The following is a 20612-nucleotide window of genomic DNA, read 5'->3' as shown; positions in this document are numbered from 1 at the left end:
CCTCCTTTTAAAGAAAAAAGAGTCAAAGAGTTTGTGGACATGTTTTAAAACTGCCACAGACAGGAAAACAGAAACCACTCTAGATATTTCAAGCAAAAGCAAAACAAAGATTTTAAGATTTTGTACAAGCAATTGGTACTTATCATCGGAGGGACTAAGGTGCTGAAAGTTGAGGTGTGGGGATTGCACCTCTAGCTTTCAGGTTCCTTTGCCACAGCTGCTTTCCGTAGATTCTAAGTTGCTGCTGCCCCTCAGAAGTCAGGAAACTTCAGGAAACTACTGCTGAGGCGACTGCAATCACCAAGCTGGTGATTGGTGGGGGAATATATGGAGTTCAACATGCAGCCTGAGTGTCTGCTACTAGAGAACAGAAAAGAATGACTTCCACCTTCCAAATTTCACACAAGTACCTTTCATTGGCAGAACTTGCTGTCAAGGGAATCTGTGAAATGTGGTTCCCGGTCTTCCAGCATCTGCAGAGAAGGGGGTAGAAATAGGTGTCAAGAGCCAACTGACACTAGCCAGAGTACCTCCATATACAGGTATGATGAGGAGACCCCACCTGTGTTTATTTGAAGGTGTCCTGGTGCCCTACTCCTTTTTTTGTAGGCTTATGGGTGTTTGAGGTTTGGTCAAACGTGGGTTGTGTCTACATGGAGTAACACGGTGAAGAGCTAGCTAAGTCAGAGACTTGGAAAGGGGTCATTCTAGCTGGGCAGCAGGTGAGATACTGGATGCTGATGACATCCATCCATCCCCAGAGGTGATTGAAGAAACACCTAGAGTTGGTCCTTAGTTTCTCTGGAATGTTCTCACTGGAACGAAAAGGTGGGTGGACTGCAGGCAATGCAGTAAAGGAGAAAACAGACCCCATTCAAAAGGGCTGCCAAAAAAAGGTATCCATAGGGAAATACAATTTCTGAAAATATGGTCTATGGACCTCAATACTCAAACATTCTTGAGATGCTTATGGAAAAAGCTGAGGGAGGGAGAAAAGGCTGATCCTGGACACCTTCCCCTGTCAAAAAACAAACAAACAAACAAACAAACAAAGGCAGACACAAAGTGGTAAGGGCAGATTTTAACCAGTAATATATTATTGCAATAGTGCAGGGGAAAGAGTCCATCGTGAACTTTGTAAAGGAGAACCACTTAAAGAGAGCCGTGATTAACCCTAAAGAATACCACTGTCACCATTGAAACCCAGGCACGGGGCCTGTAGGTGGAAGGTGTATTTTAGGGCGGTGACTCATGGTAAGTTGTTTCTTCTAGTACCTAAAAGGGACTATTTAAAGTCAAGCTATCTCAGACTCAGACTGATAAAAGTGTAGGGGTGGGAAACAGTGTCCCTGCAAGATGTGTTGGTTATACGTATAAAATGACCATAATTATAACCATAATTATTAATTTATTGCATATTCTTCCAGTGTTTCTAAATGCATCTACAACAAATATGAATGTACAGATTAAAGAAATGTTTTTCTTATTTCTATTCCCCCACCTCTTTCCTTAAAAGCTAGTATAAATACACTATGCTACACCTTGTTTTGGAAGAGATCTTTTCATATCAAAGCCTTTTCATTCTTTTTCTGTGGTATATTTTTCCATTATACGAACATACTTTAGTTTATTTAATCAGCCCTGTATTTAATGGATAGTGGAGTTCAGTGTTTTCAATAACCTTGTGCATGTGGTCTTTTCTTTCCATGCAATTATCTCAGTTCAGTAAATTCTCGGAAGCAAAATTCCTGATCCAAAGGATAAATGAATTTGTAATTTTCGCAGATATTGCCTATTTAGACTTCATCAGGGATGTACCCATGTCCTCTCAGCCTGTTAACAGAAGATATTATCATACTTCTGGTGTTTGCTCATCTAACAGGTAAAAAATGGTAACCTTTTATTAAGCGCTTCCTTCACTCGGACTCATGTTCCATCAGCCTCTGTTTAAGACCTTGTTTTCCATTCTTGCTATTGACCGTCACCTCCCACCTGTGGTTCAAGTGTTTCCAGGGTTCCCACCTGGTGTGGGAAGGAATACATAGGATTGGGTGGTGGAATGGATTGGCTTGGAGCAGATCTAGTTTCAAGCCCCATTCCAACACTAAAAAGTCCAGTCACATCAGGCTAATTGCTGACTCTTTTTGAGGTTCTGTTTTTTTCATTTTTAAAATGGAGATCCCTCAGAGGGCTGTGTGAGGATCAAATCAGATGCCTGTTGCAGATGAGTTGCACACAAGAGAATGTCTGGGAGGCCCCAGAAATGGCTTCTGAGCACATTAGATAGAATTTTCAAATGTCAAATGGAAGGATTTAGACAGAACTTGTTGGAAAGGAGCAGTCCGCACCCCAGCATGGCTGGGCCTGTGGCGTCACAGGATCATTCACATGTCTTACTCTTTCTTTTTCTCTCCCTCCTCCCACAGACCAGCCAGCCTTCTCCTTGTCTTGTATTTTGCCTTTCATCTTTCATGAGTCTTATGATTGGAAAATTCCAGGTCATTGAACCAGGGACCACCCACCCTATGTGGGAAATGTTGTCCTGGATATTATGGGGAATTCAGGATGTACAGACCAACGCTGGACAGAGATGTGAGGAACCAGCACACACTAATCACACCGACGCACAAACACACATCCAGCGCCATCCTTCTTAGAGCTGGGCTTGAAGTTGGTCTGAACGTCCACAGAGACCAGCGTTTCTTGGAGTGTATGTGTCAAGGAGAAAGATTCTCACCAACACTCAAGAGTTCACTTCAGTTATTTTCATTACTTGAATGGTTGTAAATTAAAATTAGGCATAAAAAAATAGTACAAGGTAGGAACTTCATTACATTTTAGAGAATGTTATGCTTTGTCAAAAATCCTTCATCCAGCAAAATGTTTTTAAATGTTAAATGTATGATCTTCAATAATACGATAAATTAGAAGCTTGTAGGTTCAAAGTAAATTAATTTAAAATGTTGTTATGAAATGTCAAAACATTATTTTATAGTTACATTGTAGTCTAATTAAAATAAGACTCATTCCTGCCCAGAATCTAGAATCAAGTAGTGTATTGTCTAACTTAATTTCCTAGAGGTTTTTTTTTTTTTTTTTTTTTTAAGATTGGAAAAATTACTTTATGAAGCCATAAGAAGCACTGAGTATAATTAACTGTGATCCAGAGTTAGATACAATTTAATAGTTCAATTCCAAAATAAAAGTTATTATAGTTGAGACCATGAAATTTTCTAACACTTGATTTTAATACATTGCACTAATTTTCTAAAACTCACAGGAACCGATATTTACAGTAGAGGGAATATTTATGAAAAATCTGGCATCAGGTAAATTATATATGTGTATATGTGTATGTGTATATATCCCAAGATTATGTGAACTAGGAAACAGGTGATGTATATCTCAACAGCAGTACTAGAATGCAGAGTTTGAGACTGGGATTTATAAATGCTTTTCAAAGCGTGGGGATTGGAAAAGGAACACATCATCTTGTTTTCAAAACCTGAAGTTTTTCTCAGGACTGAAGTCCAAATTGTAACTGCCACAAAAGAGGAAAAAAGGGAAGCTTTTCTCGCTTTAATTGTTCATCTGCATCGGAAAGTCCAGTATCCCTGAGATAGGAACCACTGCAATAAAAAGGGAGTAAGTAGGTTCTCCCAAAGGAAGACTGTTGCTTAGTTATGCCTACTGCCCTGGTTATCAGGTGTAAACTACGCATTTCCCAACCTAATGCTTGGCAGCACCAAGACGTTTCAGTAATGGTTCATCATAAACCCAACATTCTCCATCTTCATGAAATAACCTTGTCTCCCATTGAATTTCCTTCTCCTTCCTTTCTCGGGCTTCTGCTCTTTGTCTTTCTTCAAGTCTATGCTTGGCTTCTGTTGCTGCATCAATATCCCTGATTTTTAAGTTGTAAGTGACATCCTTCCAAAGGCAGCGGGATTCAAACTCATTCTGATCTTCCAATTTCCTCACTTTCTTCTTGACTATAGGCAACTTCTTGGTATCTATAAAAACTGCATTTTCCCCTGTTGTTGTGTATTTTGCATACATTACGCCATTCCATTCCCCTTCAACTGAACAAAAAGACTTCTTGTCATTTGGAGAAAAAATCTCAGCGGTAACTCTGTGCTTCTTGCCCCCGTAGAAAGGTTTAGTGTGGAAGACGATATTTGCACTATAGCCAGTTTTGGAACAACTAATACTGCATTCTCCGCCTAGTTCCACCCAGGGCACTGTGAGGATAGACCTTCCATAACCATTGGGGAACGTGAGGATGTAATGTTCGTCATAGTCTAGACACGAGACACAGCCCTGCCCTATGTTGTGCACCCCAATGGACATTCCGAGGAATTTTGATTTGGTCCAGATATGAGCATTGAATTGTATCTTCTTGTTAATACACTCAGCATAAAAGGCTGAAATGGGTGGATGATGGGAAACCTGTTCAGCCACAAACGTTACACAGTTTTTGGAAACCCCAGGAATTGGTCCTTCTGAAACTAGCTCTGTGTTCTCTTCAGTATCATTTGGTAATAATGTCCAGTGACACTGAAAGATCTCGCCCAAAATGGGGTTGTATGGCTTTTTGGCAACCGATCCTTTCCTTCCTGCATGAAAGGCTGAGAGGTACCATTTCACAACCTGAACCATTCGGTCTCTGGCATCCTTTTGGTCACTAATGCTCACAAACAGGTCCGGATGTGCAAAAAAGTCTGCATACATTTCTAAAAGAGATCTTCTTTCAAGAATAAATGTTGGAAGAACTACCTTAGTAAGATCCATTCCAAGTCTAACCTGTGACAAGAGATGCATGATAACACTCTTGTGCTCTTCCACTGACCCTGCCTCCCCTTCATCATCTCTATCGTCGTATGAATCGAAAAGGTCAGCATCACTTGTTCCATTGGACAGGGAAGAATTCAGGGATTCTGTGGTATCTGGGCGCTTTAGACTATTTCCTGAGCTGCTATGGGTCAAGGCTGAGACAGATCCAGAGGAATCTATTAAATGCTTTGGGGATGAGCCACTTTGATGAAATTCATCAGCATCATAGAATTCATCTTCACTGCTAGAATAAGAGAACTCCGGGACTGTATTTGGAGACAAGTTGACATGACTTGGAGAAGTTAGACTGCTACTAGGTGGTGAGTGCCCACTGCCTGTACTATTTGGTGTTGGAGTCTGATGTCCCAAGGTAGCTAAGACAGGTCCAACTGGTAGGGAAGATGGACGCTGCTCTGATTTACACAACTGAGCAGGTTCTGGAGGTAAGACAGTCTGGGAAGGCATTGTGTTGATCACAGGTTCCAGGGGACAAGGTTGATATATTGCATCTACAGGATTAATAGTACTTATAATTCCATCTGCGTGCTTCTCCGCATTACACTGGTCTTTAGCAATTTGCAGCAACACAATGCAGTGTTTAATTGATTCTACCATGCTATTTGTTGCCTCTTTGAGAGTTTCAACTTTCTTTCTCTGTTCATCATCTTTGCAGTTTTGAAGTTTGTCATCAAAAAGCTTTAATTGTTCTATCAAGATTTGTAGGTAAGCATCAGCTTCTGTAAGTTTCTTATCAAAGTCTTGGACACTAGGAACAAATCCTGAATCCAAACCCCCAGAGGGCGGCGGGAAGGAGGCAAGGAGAAAGCGACATTCGCGCCCAAGGCCCCGGGCAGACAGCAGGGATCCCGGGGACTCAGGGGTGAGGGCCGACCCCTCAATCAGACCCTCGGGGTCTACTCACTCCGCAACTGGCCAGTAAGAAAGCCATTCGCCAAGGCCCCCGCCCTCTGTGCCTCCAGGGGACGGAGCCGGGGGCCGCCTCCAAGCACCCTTTTTTCTCCCCCCTCAGCGGGATCGCCGGGCTGCGGTGCACACGGTCCTGCCAGGTTCAGATGGGTCCCCGGGACACCCCCTTACCCCAACCCTTGTCCCGTCCCCGCCCCGGTCTAGGGGCCGTACTGATTGGCTAGGCCTGTCGGCTCTTAGCAAAGAGACCCCTGGCGATTGGCCATGGGTCACCTGCTGTAAGGGAGGTGAGCGGCTGACGATTGGCGGTTAGGCCAGTTTTGGGGTGGAGAGGAGGGACAGAGCCGGCTACCAGTCGGAGGCACAGGCGGCAGCCGGCGGTCACCTGGAGGGCTCAGCGCTCTGGCTCCGCGGCCCTGCCCAGACCCAACCCGGCCTTTTCTTTTCCCTAGAGGTTTTTCTTAACAAGTATACCACCATTTCCCAGTTCTGACATGCTGTGCTGGACTTTTAAGACAGCGTTATGGGTAGTTCCTAAAGAAAATGTTGGTTAGGCAATGTGGAATGCAGATATTGTTTGGACCCCATAGAGATTTAATTTTTGGAAAAGCCTGGGAATTCAGCTCTTTCTACTTTTATTTTTTATTAAATCGAATGATATCATCTGATCAAATAGTCTGGGCATATTTTTCTAATGTTGCATTTGAATTATATTTTATAAAGTGTTGCCTTTAGAGCAAGTGGAGTGGTATTAGGACAATTTTATTGGTTATTCTTGTGACTTATTAGGACAACTGAAAAAAACCCTGCTGCCCACTTTAAGGTAAACACCATTTGTGATTTTCTGCCACCAGGCATCATTTTGACCGTGTAAAAAAAGATATACAGTTGTTCTTGTCTATGTATGTGGGATAAAAGCCAAACAAATGACAGGTATGACACGAAATAAATATTCACAGTGTTTGAATCATTAAAAAAATAAAAGATAATTAGGCATAAATGCCTTGTGCTTATAATTCTTACAACTATAAAATCAAAACATCTACAAATTAAAGTACAAAACACATAACCTTCAAAATGAAGTTTATTAATATAATGATTTCCCGAAACCAAATTGCAGTTTGCCTTGCAAAGAGAGGATTGATGCCCTGAGTAGCTTCTTTTGTGTTCGTGGGGTCTGAATTATAATTATCACTAGAACCTCAGTCTAGTGGTTAAGAATGTAGACTCAGAAGCCAGATGGCCTGAGTCGTTCATTAACCAGCTCTTTGACCTTGGGCAAGTTATTCAATCTTTCTGACCTCTATGTCCTCATCTGTAAAATGGGGCCTAGAACATTTCAAAAGAATGCAGGGAAGGCCAAATGAGTTAAGATCGGTAAAGTGCTTAGAGCAGTGCCTGATACCTGGTGAGTGCCCAACAGGTGGTGTCATTGTCATTTACTGCTGAGTTCTTGTGCCATCAGTTTTCCTACTACTTGTCTCTGTAAACACTGCTTCAAAACGCTGGTTAGTAACATTCGTCAGATGTCGTCATGAGACCTTCTCTTTGGGAAAACGATTCTTAGCATACTGCAGCCCACCTTTGTGCATTTATTGGTGGCCCTTCACTGCCAAATAGTACCTTGTAGCACCAACATGATAGTCACATGTTCAGGAAAACCAGGCTCAGAATCACTTGGCACCGGTTCTTTATGAGGTGACCGTCCCGCGTCTCCAGGCCATGCTTTTTATATTTATTTCACACATACACTTGTATGTACACATATATACATGTGTATATAATATGTATCCTTCTTCAGATTGTTTTCTACGTGAAAGTACAACCTTTTAAAATTTTTGAAGATAAAGATTTTGAAAAACACTCCCTGAGCTGGACAGAAGTTCACTGTTTCATTTTTATGCTGCATTTTCTTCAAAATTTTTGAAAAATTTCTTTCTTTTGTTTTTTTCTTCAAAATCTCAACCTAGCACTTTTTCCACTTGATGTACCTGCCTTTCTTCCCATTGGGTCATGAAGATCAGAACTGATTCTGGTGAAGCTCTGTGAATTTGATTTCACCTTGACCTTGGTTTTGATTTGGTGGGAGCTCTAATTTGTCACACAAGCTTCTTGCTGTGTGATACCATTAAAACCATTAGAATCTTTCTTGTAGATTAGGATTTATTTATAACTGATGACCATTTTGGTAATGTTAGTGAGTATTTCTGTAATTCTCCTTTCCTTCGATTTTTCTATTTGTGTGCATGGAGGCTAAGCAGTCTTATCAGTGATAATAAAAACAGGTACAATAACAAAATGAGGTTAACATTTAGTAAGTCCTTAACTTGTGCAAGACACTCTACTAAGCATTTCACCTGTATTATTTCACTTAATCTTGTCGTAGTCGTAAAATTGTGTGCTGATCCCTTGCCTACATTGCAGAGAACATAATTCAATCTATGAACTTGAGCTTCCTGTTGTAGGATGTTCAACAATGTGCTAACCAAGGCCAGGAGGATTCTGGAGCTCTGCTTTAATTCACTCACTACACCACTTCTCAGGAACCCGCAAGGAGCTGGGATCTCGTAGGGGACATTTGTCAAAAAATTTGTCTCCCTAGTTCATTTTAGAAGGTGGCCACTTTCTGTTACAGTGGTTTGGACACATACAACTTGGTTAGCAAGTGTCCTTTCCTTCTTTGCCTGTGGAAACTAGCCCTTTGTTTCCAGAACTCATCATTGCCTCCTCCCTGCAAGTTGTACTCCTGGAGTTTTATCCGTCTGTTTTTAGAGTGAGGAGGTGGAGCAAGAACCAGCACCCACCTGCCTCCCCCATGACTATTCCACAAACACATTTCCACCTTTCTCTGATAGGTCACCTTTTTGTTTATTGAGATATGATTTACATACCACAAAACTTACATTTTAAAGTGTACACCTCAGTAGTTTGTAGTATAATACATTCGCACAATTGTGCAACATAGCTACTATCTCATTCAAGAACACGTCCTTCACCCTGTAGGGAAAGCCCTTACCCATCAGCTATGTGTTTACCTATTTTGGACATTTCATATCAATGGAATCATAGAGTACGTGGCGTTTTGTGACCGGCTTCTTTCACATAGTATGTTTTCAAGGTTCATCCATGTTGAAGCATGTATCATGACTGAATAATGTTCCATTGTATGGATATACCACAGTTGGTTTATCTGTTCATCAGTTAAAGGACAGTGGGTTGTTTTTCACTTTTTGGCTGTTGTGCATAGTCACAATGCTAAGAACATTCATGGACAGGATTTTGTGTGAACATATGTTTTTAATTCTCTTGGGTTTATACCCATGAGTAGAATTCCTGAGTTGTATGGCAACTTTGTTTAACTTTTTGAGGAATTACCAAACTGTTTAACACAGAAACTGCACCATTTTACGTCTCTACCAGTGTATGAGGGTTCCAGTTTCTCCACATCTTTGCCAACGCTTGTTATCCTCTGTCTTTTTTATTATAGCCATCCTAGTGGGTATAAAGTGGTACATCATTGTGGTTTTGGTTTGTCTTTCACTACTGTCTAATGATATTGAGCATCTTTTTATGTTCTTATTGGCTATTTGTCGATCTTCTCTGGAGTAATGTCTATTCATATCCTTTGCCTATTTTTAAAGTGGGTTATTTGTCTTTTTATTATAGAGTTGTAAGAGCACTCTATATTCTGGATACTAGACACTTATCAGGTATCTGATAATATTTGCATGTAAGAGATGAAAATATTTTTCCTATTCTATAGGTTGTCTTTTCATTTTCTTGGTAGTATCCTTTTGAAGTAAGAAAGCTTTTAATTTTGATGAAGTCCAATTTATTTTTTATTGGTTGCTTATGGATTAGATATCATTTCTAAGAAACCATGGCCTAACTAATCCAAAGATATGAAGCTTTACCTGTTTCCTTCCAAGAGTTTTATAGTTTTAGCTCTTTAGATCTTTGATCCATTTTTGAGTCCATTTTTTTATATGGTGTGAGATAGGGGGTCCAACTTCATTCTTCTGTATGGAACTATTCACTTATCCCAGGACCATTTGCTGAAGAGACTATTCTTTCCCCCCTTGAAACGTCTTGGCACCCATGTTGAAAGTCAGTTGCCCGTAAATGTGTGGGTTGGTCACCAATTCTTGACTAGAAGGCCTTGGAATGTTGTTTGGGGTTATGATAGTGTAGATCAGCGTTCAGCCAGAAGACAATCGGGTAAAACCTTGAGTTCTAAAATCCTAGTTTGTGTAAACCCACATTAAGGGGAGATTGATGTGTCTTCTGAAGCCAGGCTAAGTCAGTAGGGCAGTTGGGTGCAATTGCTCGGTTTCAGAAGGTTTGTTGCCATCTGAACCTGCATTCATCCATGACAGACTCACCTGGATTCAGAAGCAGAGGAGGAGACAGCAAGGAGGTTTACTTCAGAAATGGAACTTGGATTCTCACAAGCCTCAGGAGAGGGAGGCCGGAGCAGCCACTAGCCAGTGCGCTTTCCAGAAAGCCCAGGGTGGGTTTTTGTGCATGTGTGCGTGTGCGTGTGTGTGTGTGTGTACATACACAAGGGCAGAAACGCTGGCTCCCTGTGGCCTCAGAAGCCCCACTTAGGGACAGGAAGAGCCACTCCCGATGGGAGTAGTGAGCAGGTGCACACCCCGTGGGCACTTGTACGCACATTCACCTGCCTCATGTGCACTGGTCTCCAGCAGCGATTTCTGGCACTGGGAGCTACACAACCAGGGCGCTAAGAACACTGACGCTATGTCACTAAACCAGGTTTGCCTACTATGTCAGACGTCAATATGCCTGGATCACTGGAGGAATATATAATATTAACCGAATATTCAGATGGATTCAGAGTCATCCATCTGGAATAATGGATGACCTGGGCAAGACAGAAACTACAATCTGGAAAAACATTCTCTGTTATTAAGAAACATTCTATTATCTTGGGAAAACATTCTCATGTTGCTGGTGAGTATTTTTCTGAGCCCTCTGGAACCACCAAGTGGGAATTTTCCAGGCCTCTCATGTTCTGAATTTGATCCGCAGACTTGGGTTGACTGGAAACTCCAGGCTCGTCATCTCAGCAGAGCAGCACTATGTTGTAAGTCTGTGTTGTTATTGGGGAAGTTGACTAGTACCCAGATTTCTTTTAAATGAAGGGGTGGGGAAAGCTGACTGTAGCTCTGACCTCCCTCTGAAGTTACAAGGGGATTGCAGCCCTTGTTCTGCCACAAAATGGTCCAGATGGTAAATTCTGTTATCTGCATGTTAGAATCAAAATGCAAACCCTTGGCATGCAGAACCTGCAGGGACAGACCTGGTGGGATTTGAGCAGGTGGGCACTGTGGCACAGGGCAGGTCAGGCCTGAGCAGGACCACAAGCAGAGGGCCTCGTGCAGGTGGGTCCAGGAAACAGAGAACCCAGGATGAGACAATTCGGGCTCTGAAACAGAGAAGCTGAGTTTGAAAACAGGTTGTAGAGGGCGTTAAATGCCCAGTTCACGGACTTGGGCTTTATTCTAAAAGCAGAGGGGAGCCACTGAAAGTTTCTGATGGGGAAGACGCATGATTAAGGCTGTGCCTCAAGGGCACGAGGATCGTCAGTGAACTTCCCATGAGAACAGAACATGCACTCTTTCTTGGGGGCCTTGGTTTATCTATAATGACGGTAAGTTACATCTGAAAATAGAACAGTGTGGGGGTGGGAGCAAGCTGAGGGCGATGAAATTAGACCCTAGATCTACAGGCTCCAGGTCCGGGCAGGATCCCCGGCATCTGTGTTTTTAACAAGCTCCTCTAGTGATTCTGATGTGTTGCAGGTTTGTGCCTCAGGTGACTGGTTGATACCTAAGTTTGCTTGCATTTCATGAGCTGAGAGGAGGTGGTAGTGGGGAGGGCAGTGTTTAGAAGTGAAGAAAGAAAGGTCCCTTAAGACTGCTGCAACTGTCTAGGCAAAAAGTGATGCCAATGTGGGTGGTGGCAATAGAGAATAAAAAAAAATGACTAACGGAAAACATTACCACATAGAATTGAGAGGATTTACCTCGTAATTGGCAGTGTTAAAAAACAAAAACAAAAAAACAAAATTCAACTGTGTATGTGGACCAGGACATCTTTTTTAGGGGATGAGATCAGGAAGGGTTTTCATCCTCCAGACTGCCTCTTCTTTCTGTGGGGGGATGCAGAGCGCCCACAGTGACAGACAGATTACCTCCTTGGTGTTGACTAGAAAATTTCAGACGAGTTGATTAAGACTATGTTTCTGGGAGAGGTAGGCTCTGCAATTAGATCAGGTGTTAAATCTAGGTTTGGTATCATGGCTTTTAGCATGAGTGACACCATTTTGGGCCTGTGGTCCTCTCTTTAACAATCCCCCCTTTTGATCACACTCAGCGGAACTGAGAGATGTGATCAGAAGTTAAGGCATTTGCGTCACTATCTGATGGCGCTCTGTAGCTGTTCAACCTTGGTGTGGCGTGATGTTTTGCTTAATCTGTGACCTGGGCCTGTGGTTTTTTTCTTTAACAGCAGTGAGGGTTGAGCAGGGGAAGGGGCAAGGATGACTTCCAGGCTGTCAGCCTTGACCAAAGCAGTGACAAGTTTAATACAAACAAGCAAGACATTAACTTCCATTTTGGTCTTCCCGCTTTCTCTGATTCATGTAAACCAATTTACATGGGTCTGATCACCACGGGGTGAAACGATGACATTCCAAACCTTTCAAACAACAGCTGACATTTATTACCCACACACCATGTCACAGGCACTGTGCTTTGCACTTGAGTCCCATTTAATTATCACTACTAGGTAGCTCTGACCTCACTCTACGTGCTTCATGCTTCACATTCATGATCTCATTTAATCCTCAAACTACCCTGAGTGAGTGCTGCAATTATGCCCATTTCACAGATAAGGAAACTGAAACCTAGGGAAACAAAGTAACATCCCCAAGGTTATTTAGAAAATGACAGAGCAGATACTAAAGCCAGACAATCGCCCTAGGACCCAAGCTCTCCACCACTGTGCTACCCGGTAGCCCTGTTAACGGGCAGTCAGATCTGGCAAAAAAAAAAGTAAAAGTGAGGCAACCATGAACCACAGGCTGCCTCACATTTTTAGGCAAGTCAGAGATACAAGTTGTATTTGAAAACAATGCCTAATGTCCTAGTAGACTGTTCAAATTTAAATATTTAACTAAGATTTAAAAAAAAATTTTGTTTGCCTTGAGAAATGAATTCTGATGATGTGATATATTTTTCTTTAATGCTAGAAATTTCTCTGTTCCGTTTTGGTAAATGAGGATTGCCGTAATATGTCCTAAAAACTATTTCCTTCTCCTGAGATTTTCTCTGGGCCCTTTTGAACAGTCACAGTGTAATAACAAAAGCTGACTGACAGTAAAGGGAGGGCTCTCGTTCGTCACCTAAGTACAGACTCACATTCAACACAATCCATACAGACCAATCCCAACCGGTGCTAGAGGGAAGGTGTGATATTAAGATTTATAAGACAACTATGAGTATATTTGGTCTTTGTGCAGTTTCTGGCAAAGAGCTGTTAAAACGCTTGGAATTTCCTAACTGGTGAGAGAGCTAAAGGTGTCTTGTTATGTCAGTGAGATTACTTTTGGAAAGCGACTATGGATGGGGGGCTGGATGCCAGTAGAGCCAACCATGTGATTTGAGGGTTGACCTGTCAGTCCCATCCCCAACCCCAGTGAGTGGTGAGGACTGGAGATTGAGTTCAATCACCAATGGATGATTTATCAATCATGCCTGTGTAATGAAGCCTTCATTGAAACCGAGTAGGACTGGGTTTGGAGAGCTTCCAGGTTGGTGAACAGGTGGGTCTTCCGTGAGAGCAGAGCTGGAGAGGACGTGAAGGCGTGAAGGTCCTTACCCTTTCCCCACCCCTTGCAGTATCCATCTCTTATCTGGCTGTCTGGAGTTATGTGTAACCTGTTAAAGAACAAAAAGCATATTGAGTAAATTTGAAGATCTGATTGGCTTTATTGGGTGATTCATGAATTGGGTAGCTTCCCATCTAGCAAGCAGAGAGGTATTTCGAGAAGTTGCACAAGATCAAAGGATTTTTACAGGCAGAAACTGGTCCAGTCAATAAAGTTATTAGCAAAAGAAAAGAAAGGATTGTTTCAGGCAAGGGCAGCAAGGGTCTCTTTAGACAGATTATGTGGGGACAGAGCCAGGAGTACAGTTTCCAGGCTCTCGGGCTCACGTGGAAAGGTGCTGGCTCCGGCAGTAAATGGCCATCGACTGTGATCAGATGGCCATCAGCTGTGGCTAGTTGGCCGTCAGCTGTAACCAGTGAGCCACTGGCCACTAATACAACTGCCGTGGCTACGCTAGCAGAGGAGTGTGGCTGGCAAGCGGATTGCAGTTAGCATGGCGGGTTGCAGCTAGCAAGTGAGGTGGGTTGGCAGAGAAGCGGATGGCAGGCTGGGGGATCGTGTGGTTCCTGCTTCCTGTGTCTCCAACCCAGCCGCCAGTGAGAATATAGTGGTATGACTCCCCTATCTATGGCTCCGTGGGTGTTCCTTTTGGCCCCACCGTATCCTGTGTTCTTGTGCGGGGAGTGGGAGCTGAGACCACACATGACACCCTGCATGACAGATTATCTCACTAGTGTTGACCAGACTGATGGGTTTAAAATTACACTCCTGGTAGAGGCTGAAACTGCAATTAGGTAAGATATTAAGTCTTGGTGGGCTTAGCAAAAGTGACTTCACTTTGGGCCTGTTGTTTCTTTTTAACATCCTTTTATAAAAACTGAAAATCTAGTAAATGAAATGTTTTTCTGAGTTCTCCGAGCTGCTCTAGCAAATTAGTCAAAATCAAGGCCTGGGTCGTGGGAACAGGTGATTTATAGCCAGTCAGTCAGAAGCACAGGTAACAGTCTGGACTTCTGTCTGGCATCTGATGTGGAGAGCAGTCTTGCGGGACTGAGCCCTTAACCTGTGGAAGCTAATGCTCCGTCCTGGTAGATAGTGTCAGAATTGAGTTGAATTATAGGACACCCAGCTGATATTGGAGATTGGTTGATATGGGGAGACAACACACACACACACACACACACCCCTGCAGCCGCCACACATTGGTGACCAGAATCCTTAAGTTTTCCCCCTTCCTGAAATTCTAAGAAGTTTTGTGAAGTCTCCTTTCTCAGAAAATCTCCTCAACTGACATCGTTACTTCATAAACAAATAACATGTGGGAGTGAGAACATTAATAAACAAACCCCATTTAAATTGGAGTTGGAAGGGCTTCCAAGGGAAGCTCTCAGGCCCTGCCCTACAACCCATTGTCGTGTTTTCTCCAAAGATGATAGTCAAATGACAAATATGCATATGAAAAGATGCTCACCATCCCTAACCATTAGGGAAACGCAGTTCAAATCACCGAGACAGAAAGTAGCTTAGTGGTTGCCAGACTCTGGGTGGAGGCGGAAATGAGGAGTTGTTGTCTATTGGGTAGAGTTTCAGTTTTGCAAAAATGAAAGCTTTGGAAATTGGCTGCACATTACTGAAACACTTAAAAATAGTGAAGATGGTTAATTGTATGTTATCTGCATTTTACCACAATTAAAAACAAAAACAAAAATGACTGGTTGAGATAACTAGGTATTTGGTACCAATAATATTCTTAAGGAACTGAGTACACATCAGATTTGGGTTTTCACATTAATCCAGTGTCTTTGTAATGACTGTAAATAAAATATTCCTTTAGCCACTTCCTGTCATCACCTGAATGAACAACTGAGTCTCATCCCCTATCTGTTGCGAGGGGTTGGGACTGGTCCCGTCCACCTCTGAAAACCTGTGGGGTCCCATATTCCCCAAGCGCCTATGGAGAGGGCATGCAAGGGCGCGACAGGCAGATATTACTTCTGCCTCTTCTCGGCAATCCTCAGGATATCGCAGGTTCTGGTAAACCTCTCTGACAGCTCAGGGGTCAAACCACATTCCTGCAGCAGTGACCAGGCCCGATCCGGGCCCATGGCCTTTGCTAACAGCAGTGCCACATTCTCCACGTTGATAGGGGAAGGCCCATCACTGAAGTTCCCATTTGGTGACGTCAGGGGGGCAGGTTTTGTGCTCTGGTTCTGCACAAGATGGAGGAGAAGCTTCCATTCCTCCACGGTCCCTGGGATCCAACCTACACAAACACACAGGAACACAGAAATGTCGGCTCTGACTGCTCTTAGCACTCTGCCTGCATACGGGAGACAGTCAAAACCGTTTGTGAAAATGTTTACTCCCAAACGTACAAATATTAAAGAACATAATCTCATCACCATAACACAAGTTGTTTTCTGAACATTTGTTGAAATAGTTCGTGATACAGAGAAGAGACAAAATTAGCTTCAGAATTCTTTGATTCGCTCTCTCAGTAATTCCCCAGGGAACAGTGTCTGCGGGCTCTGGGTTCGCAACGAGGAACAGTCAGACATGAGGATCCCTGCACTCGTGTGGAGCTTACAGTCGAGTAAAGGAGACGGGACTTAGACAACACATAAATCGATCTGTACTTATAAACAGTGCTAAGTGCTGCAAAGGAAATCATCGAGGAACCATTAGAGAGAATGGCCGAATTTGGGGAGGATCTGAGAAGGGCTCTATGAGAAAGTGGCATTTAAGCGACAGACGAAAGATGAGACAAGCTTAGAGAGCATGGGCACGTGACCCACATATGCACACAGCTGAGGTGGGGAGTGACAGGAATGGAGGGTAAGGCAGCCTGCATTTCTGACAAAGGAAACAGGGAAGATAGATGTCCTGACGCAGGAAAGAATTTGAATTCAAGGAACTCAAAAAGGCCGGTAGTGCACAAAGTCCTCACCTAATGTGTTGATAGGTTCAGGGCCTTTAAAGGAAGGATGCATAAGGAACCAAATTTACCACAGGCTGATTGATATAAACAAGACTTGGGTTCCTGTGGCATCTCATCAACATTATAACAAAGCTACAGTGTTCGAGAACCTGCTGTAGTGAGTAATGAGAATGAGATGATATGGCCAGGTCTTAAGGGCCCAGCTTAGGTGCCTGGATTTTATTCTGAGTTCAATGTAAGGGGTTTCAAGGGGGAGAGCCACACAGTCCAATGTCTGTTTAAAAGAACCATTCTGGTTGCTGCAAGGAAAATGGATTAAAGGTGGGTAAGCACGGACACCAGATGACCAATTATGAGGTTATTGCAGAGGCCTAGGCAAGTACCAAGGACCAGAGTGGTGCCGATGGAGCAAAAGAAAGTAGATAGATATGAGATAAATGTTGGGCAGTAAATTCAACACACCTTGGAGTGATTAATGTGAGTTATGAGGAAAAAGAAGTGTCAAGAAGAGACCCCCCACACACCCATTTCCTACACAAAGGGCAAAAATAGTTAATATTATTAACAAAATATTCAGAGTAATTTTATCTGGGCAGGGAGGATTTTAGGTGATGTTTCCTGAATTTTCCTTTTTATTTTTTTCCTGCGATAAACATTGTATTGTAACTTTAAAACATAAACCATTTGTAACTTAATTTTTCTGGTTGTTTTTCAGAAGAGTGTGCATGTCTATAGTTCTAGTCCTACAGAACCATCTGGCATTTGTGATTCATTTCTAAAAGAGTGATGATCAGATTTATTACTACAGCTGCAACATCTGAAGCTAAGCCTTGCCAATCAACTGGCTTCTTTGCTTTGTTCTAATTTTCCCTCTCCCACACCAACAGGGCTGAAAAAGGGTGTATAACTTTAGATAAAATCAGATCTGGGTCTGAACACCAGCTCCAACTAGTTATATGACTTTGGGGAAAAGTTGTCCTTTTCCGGGGCTTCAGTTATAAGTTCTGCAAAATAGAAGTAACAGTAACTATGCCATGGTTTTGTTTTCTCATTTAAACAGCACATGACAAAGCACCTAGTATATTACGTAACACACAGCAGGCACTCATTAAATAGAACAGCTGTCTATGGTTTATTCTTCATTAAGATTTCATAACGCACCAAGTCGTACAGACTGAAAAACAACTCCACAAATTTGACAGCTGGAATTATGTACTTGATGGTTGAAATGTTTATCAGATTTCTTTATTGGAAAGTCTGGGTTATGACTCAGAATGTGGAGCAAGGGGGCCACTCACCCATTGCTTGTGGGAACATAAATTCGTATAGCCATTTTGGAAAAACAGGTCGGCCTATCAACCAAATTCACCACAGTCAGATTCAGTTTCACCCCTGGGTCTGTACCCGTAGGAACTCTTGCACCAGGACATGTGTACAAGATCGTTAAAAGCAGCACTGTTTGTAATAGCAAAAAGGAAACAACCCATATATTGAAATATGTTGTGAGATAGCCATGCTTTGGAATACTATTCAGCACTGAAAAATGAAAAACAACTACAACAGACATGCTCACATCTAAAGACATGTCAGTGAATCTATACAATGTAAATTATTTTTCAGAAAGTTCAAAAACAGGTGAAAGTCTAGACAGTATATAGTTTGTGGATACACAAGGTGATTAAAACATTTCTTTAAAGCAAGGGAATGACAAGCACAAAGTTTAGAATAGAGGTTTACCTTTGGAGAGAGGGCAGGGATTCGCATACAGCCAGATGCGGGTGCAAATAGCCTCTGTGGTGTAGTGATATCCTATTTTGTTAACTTGAACTAAATAAGGGTCTTGACATGCAAGAGATATATACTCAATATTCCTTTCGTTCACAATCCTCCTTTGGACTTTTCCTTGTGGTAAGTTTTAAGCATCTGAAACCTATATCTTTTTCTCAGCATTATCTAGCGGAATTCTCAGGCTTAGCGTTAGAAAAGCACAACCTCCTAACTGCTGCTGAGAAGTCCTACCAAGGAAACGCAAGAATGGTCCCTCTTCTCTTGTAGCTGCAAGAAATGCAGATGGTTTCCTGTATCAAAAACACCATCGTTGCCAGTTATTCTTGAGAGAAAGGAATCTTGAGGGGCACCCAGATTTCACGGATTGTTGTTATGTCCTGTACAATGAAAGCTTGATCTTTAAATCTGTAATTCTGATTGGTAATTGTACTTATTAACGTGTTAATAGTATGTTGTCTTAGTAATAATATGTTAATTAATCTTTTTGTCTTCTGTAAAGTATAAATTATTATAAATTTTCTTGGTTAAGCCAAGAGAGCTAATATTTGTGAAATGCTTTCCGTGTGCCCCAAACTGATCCGAGCCCCTGTCAGCATTAGTCACGTCCTCCTGACAACAACCCTATGAGGTCGGTACCATTACTCTCCTCATTTTATATTCATGGAACTGCTCACCATTCTTCCTATTGTACTTGAGCCTGGACTTAGGTCTCAGGTGTCATGATCGATTTTAGTATCCTGTGGGGCCTTTAAAATTTTTTTCACTTTGGTTTTCTGATTCTTAATAGCCTTGGTGTTCTTATATTTCACTTAAATCAATTATATCAGAAAAATGGAGGTCTCTTAGGTGTCTCAACAACCTGGTAACACATGGCTATTAGACTAGGGGTACCATCTAATTCAGTATATAAACCAGATCACTTTTGAGAGTGAAAAGAGAATGTCCCTATTAACAATTAGGCTGGGACAATAAGCTCTGAGATTGTCCCTGAAAACCAGGACGCAGTGACTCATGGACTCTCTTAGGAAATCCCTTTATGGGCTTTATGTCACCATGACAGGATGGCTTTCTTTTACAGCAGAAACAAGTAAAAATAGCTGACTGCCACTATTGTCTATTATTCTAGGCATGGTCCTGCAAGGAACTGTGTGTCCCTTTCCAGAAGACAGAATACGTTAAGTGACAAAAGAAGAGAACTTGCAATGCTAGCTAAAGTCCTTGTGAGGAGGTAGTTCTTCTTGGTGTCCAGAAGTTGTGCTTGCTTTCTCTATAATATTCTGTCAAAGAAGAGAATGACTTAATGACGTGAGAAAGTGGGGAGTGAATTTCCAGCACAGAATGGCCCCAAAGAGACTCAGAATTATAACGGGGTGTGATCACCGGCCCACGATTTCTGCCCTGAGGAGAGTAGGAGAACGGTGTGTGGCCATCACATGCCATGCTCTATGATGCAGTCCCCCAAGCACACCCATGACCAATGGCTGTGCAGAGTCGACAATTGCCTCCTTTCCCCGCCATGTTGACTCCTAAGACCAAGTGAGCTGAGCCAGCTCAGGAACCTGGACTACCCGGACCACAGGGAATCCCATCTTTCCCAGGAATGGAAGTTGTGTGGGGAAAATCCGAATGTTGCTCAGCATTGCTTTGGGTAAGAACCAAAGGCCCAGGGGAGTCCTTGACAGTTATCTGCCCTCCAACTTTCATCTCATTACACCTCCAAGCACTGAAAGGTGACCCAGACTCAGAAAGAGGCGTCACTCCTGATTTTGGCAGGCTCAAATCCGACACAAAGTTTCCCAAACACTGGTGTGATCCTGGCCTGATTTGCTTCATCCTAGGTCACCACTCCTCTTCCTAATGTCCTACTCAGAATTCCTCTAGTCTTGTAATAGGGGAAGTCCTTGTTCTCCTCAAGTACCACCTCCATCCTGGCTGTTATTTACTACCCTCCCATGTCTCAGCTCTCAAGCCTCCATGATTTTCTTGGTGATACTTCCCCATATGTCCCATGCACTGATCATATTTCTTGTCTCCTGGCAAGGACTCCAGGCAAATTCTGACCTGGTATTCCCTGGGCTGAGTTTGACTTGCCCTACTGCTGTCCTCTGGCTCTAGTCAGAGTCTAATCTAGTCCAGTGTAGGAAGGTTCAGATCCATCCACTGTCATCTCTGCCACATACATACCCATCACTCTTTCTTTTCTAGAGAAAT

General features: G+C 42.6%; 1 pseudogene across 1 annotated transcript; it reads right to left on the bottom strand.

Moving 5' to 3' along the window:
• Positions 1 to 3162: 3162 nt before the first annotated feature.
• Positions 3163 to 5936, bottom strand: LOC148755870 (oxysterol-binding protein-related protein 9 pseudogene; annotated as a pseudogene). Its single transcript, XR_016018769.1, has one exon. The product of XR_016018769.1 is annotated as an oxysterol-binding protein-related protein 9 pseudogene (transcript).
• Between the last annotated feature and the right edge of the window lie 14676 nt (positions 5937 to 20612).

This window comes from Rhinolophus sinicus, chromosome 14, assembly GCF_057876585.1.
Source record: "Rhinolophus sinicus isolate RSI-liver-muscle chromosome 14, RSI-T2T, whole genome shotgun sequence".
NCBI lineage: Eukaryota > Metazoa > Chordata > Mammalia > Chiroptera > Rhinolophidae > Rhinolophus > Rhinolophus sinicus.
This window is presented reverse-complemented; position numbering and strand designations above follow the sequence as displayed.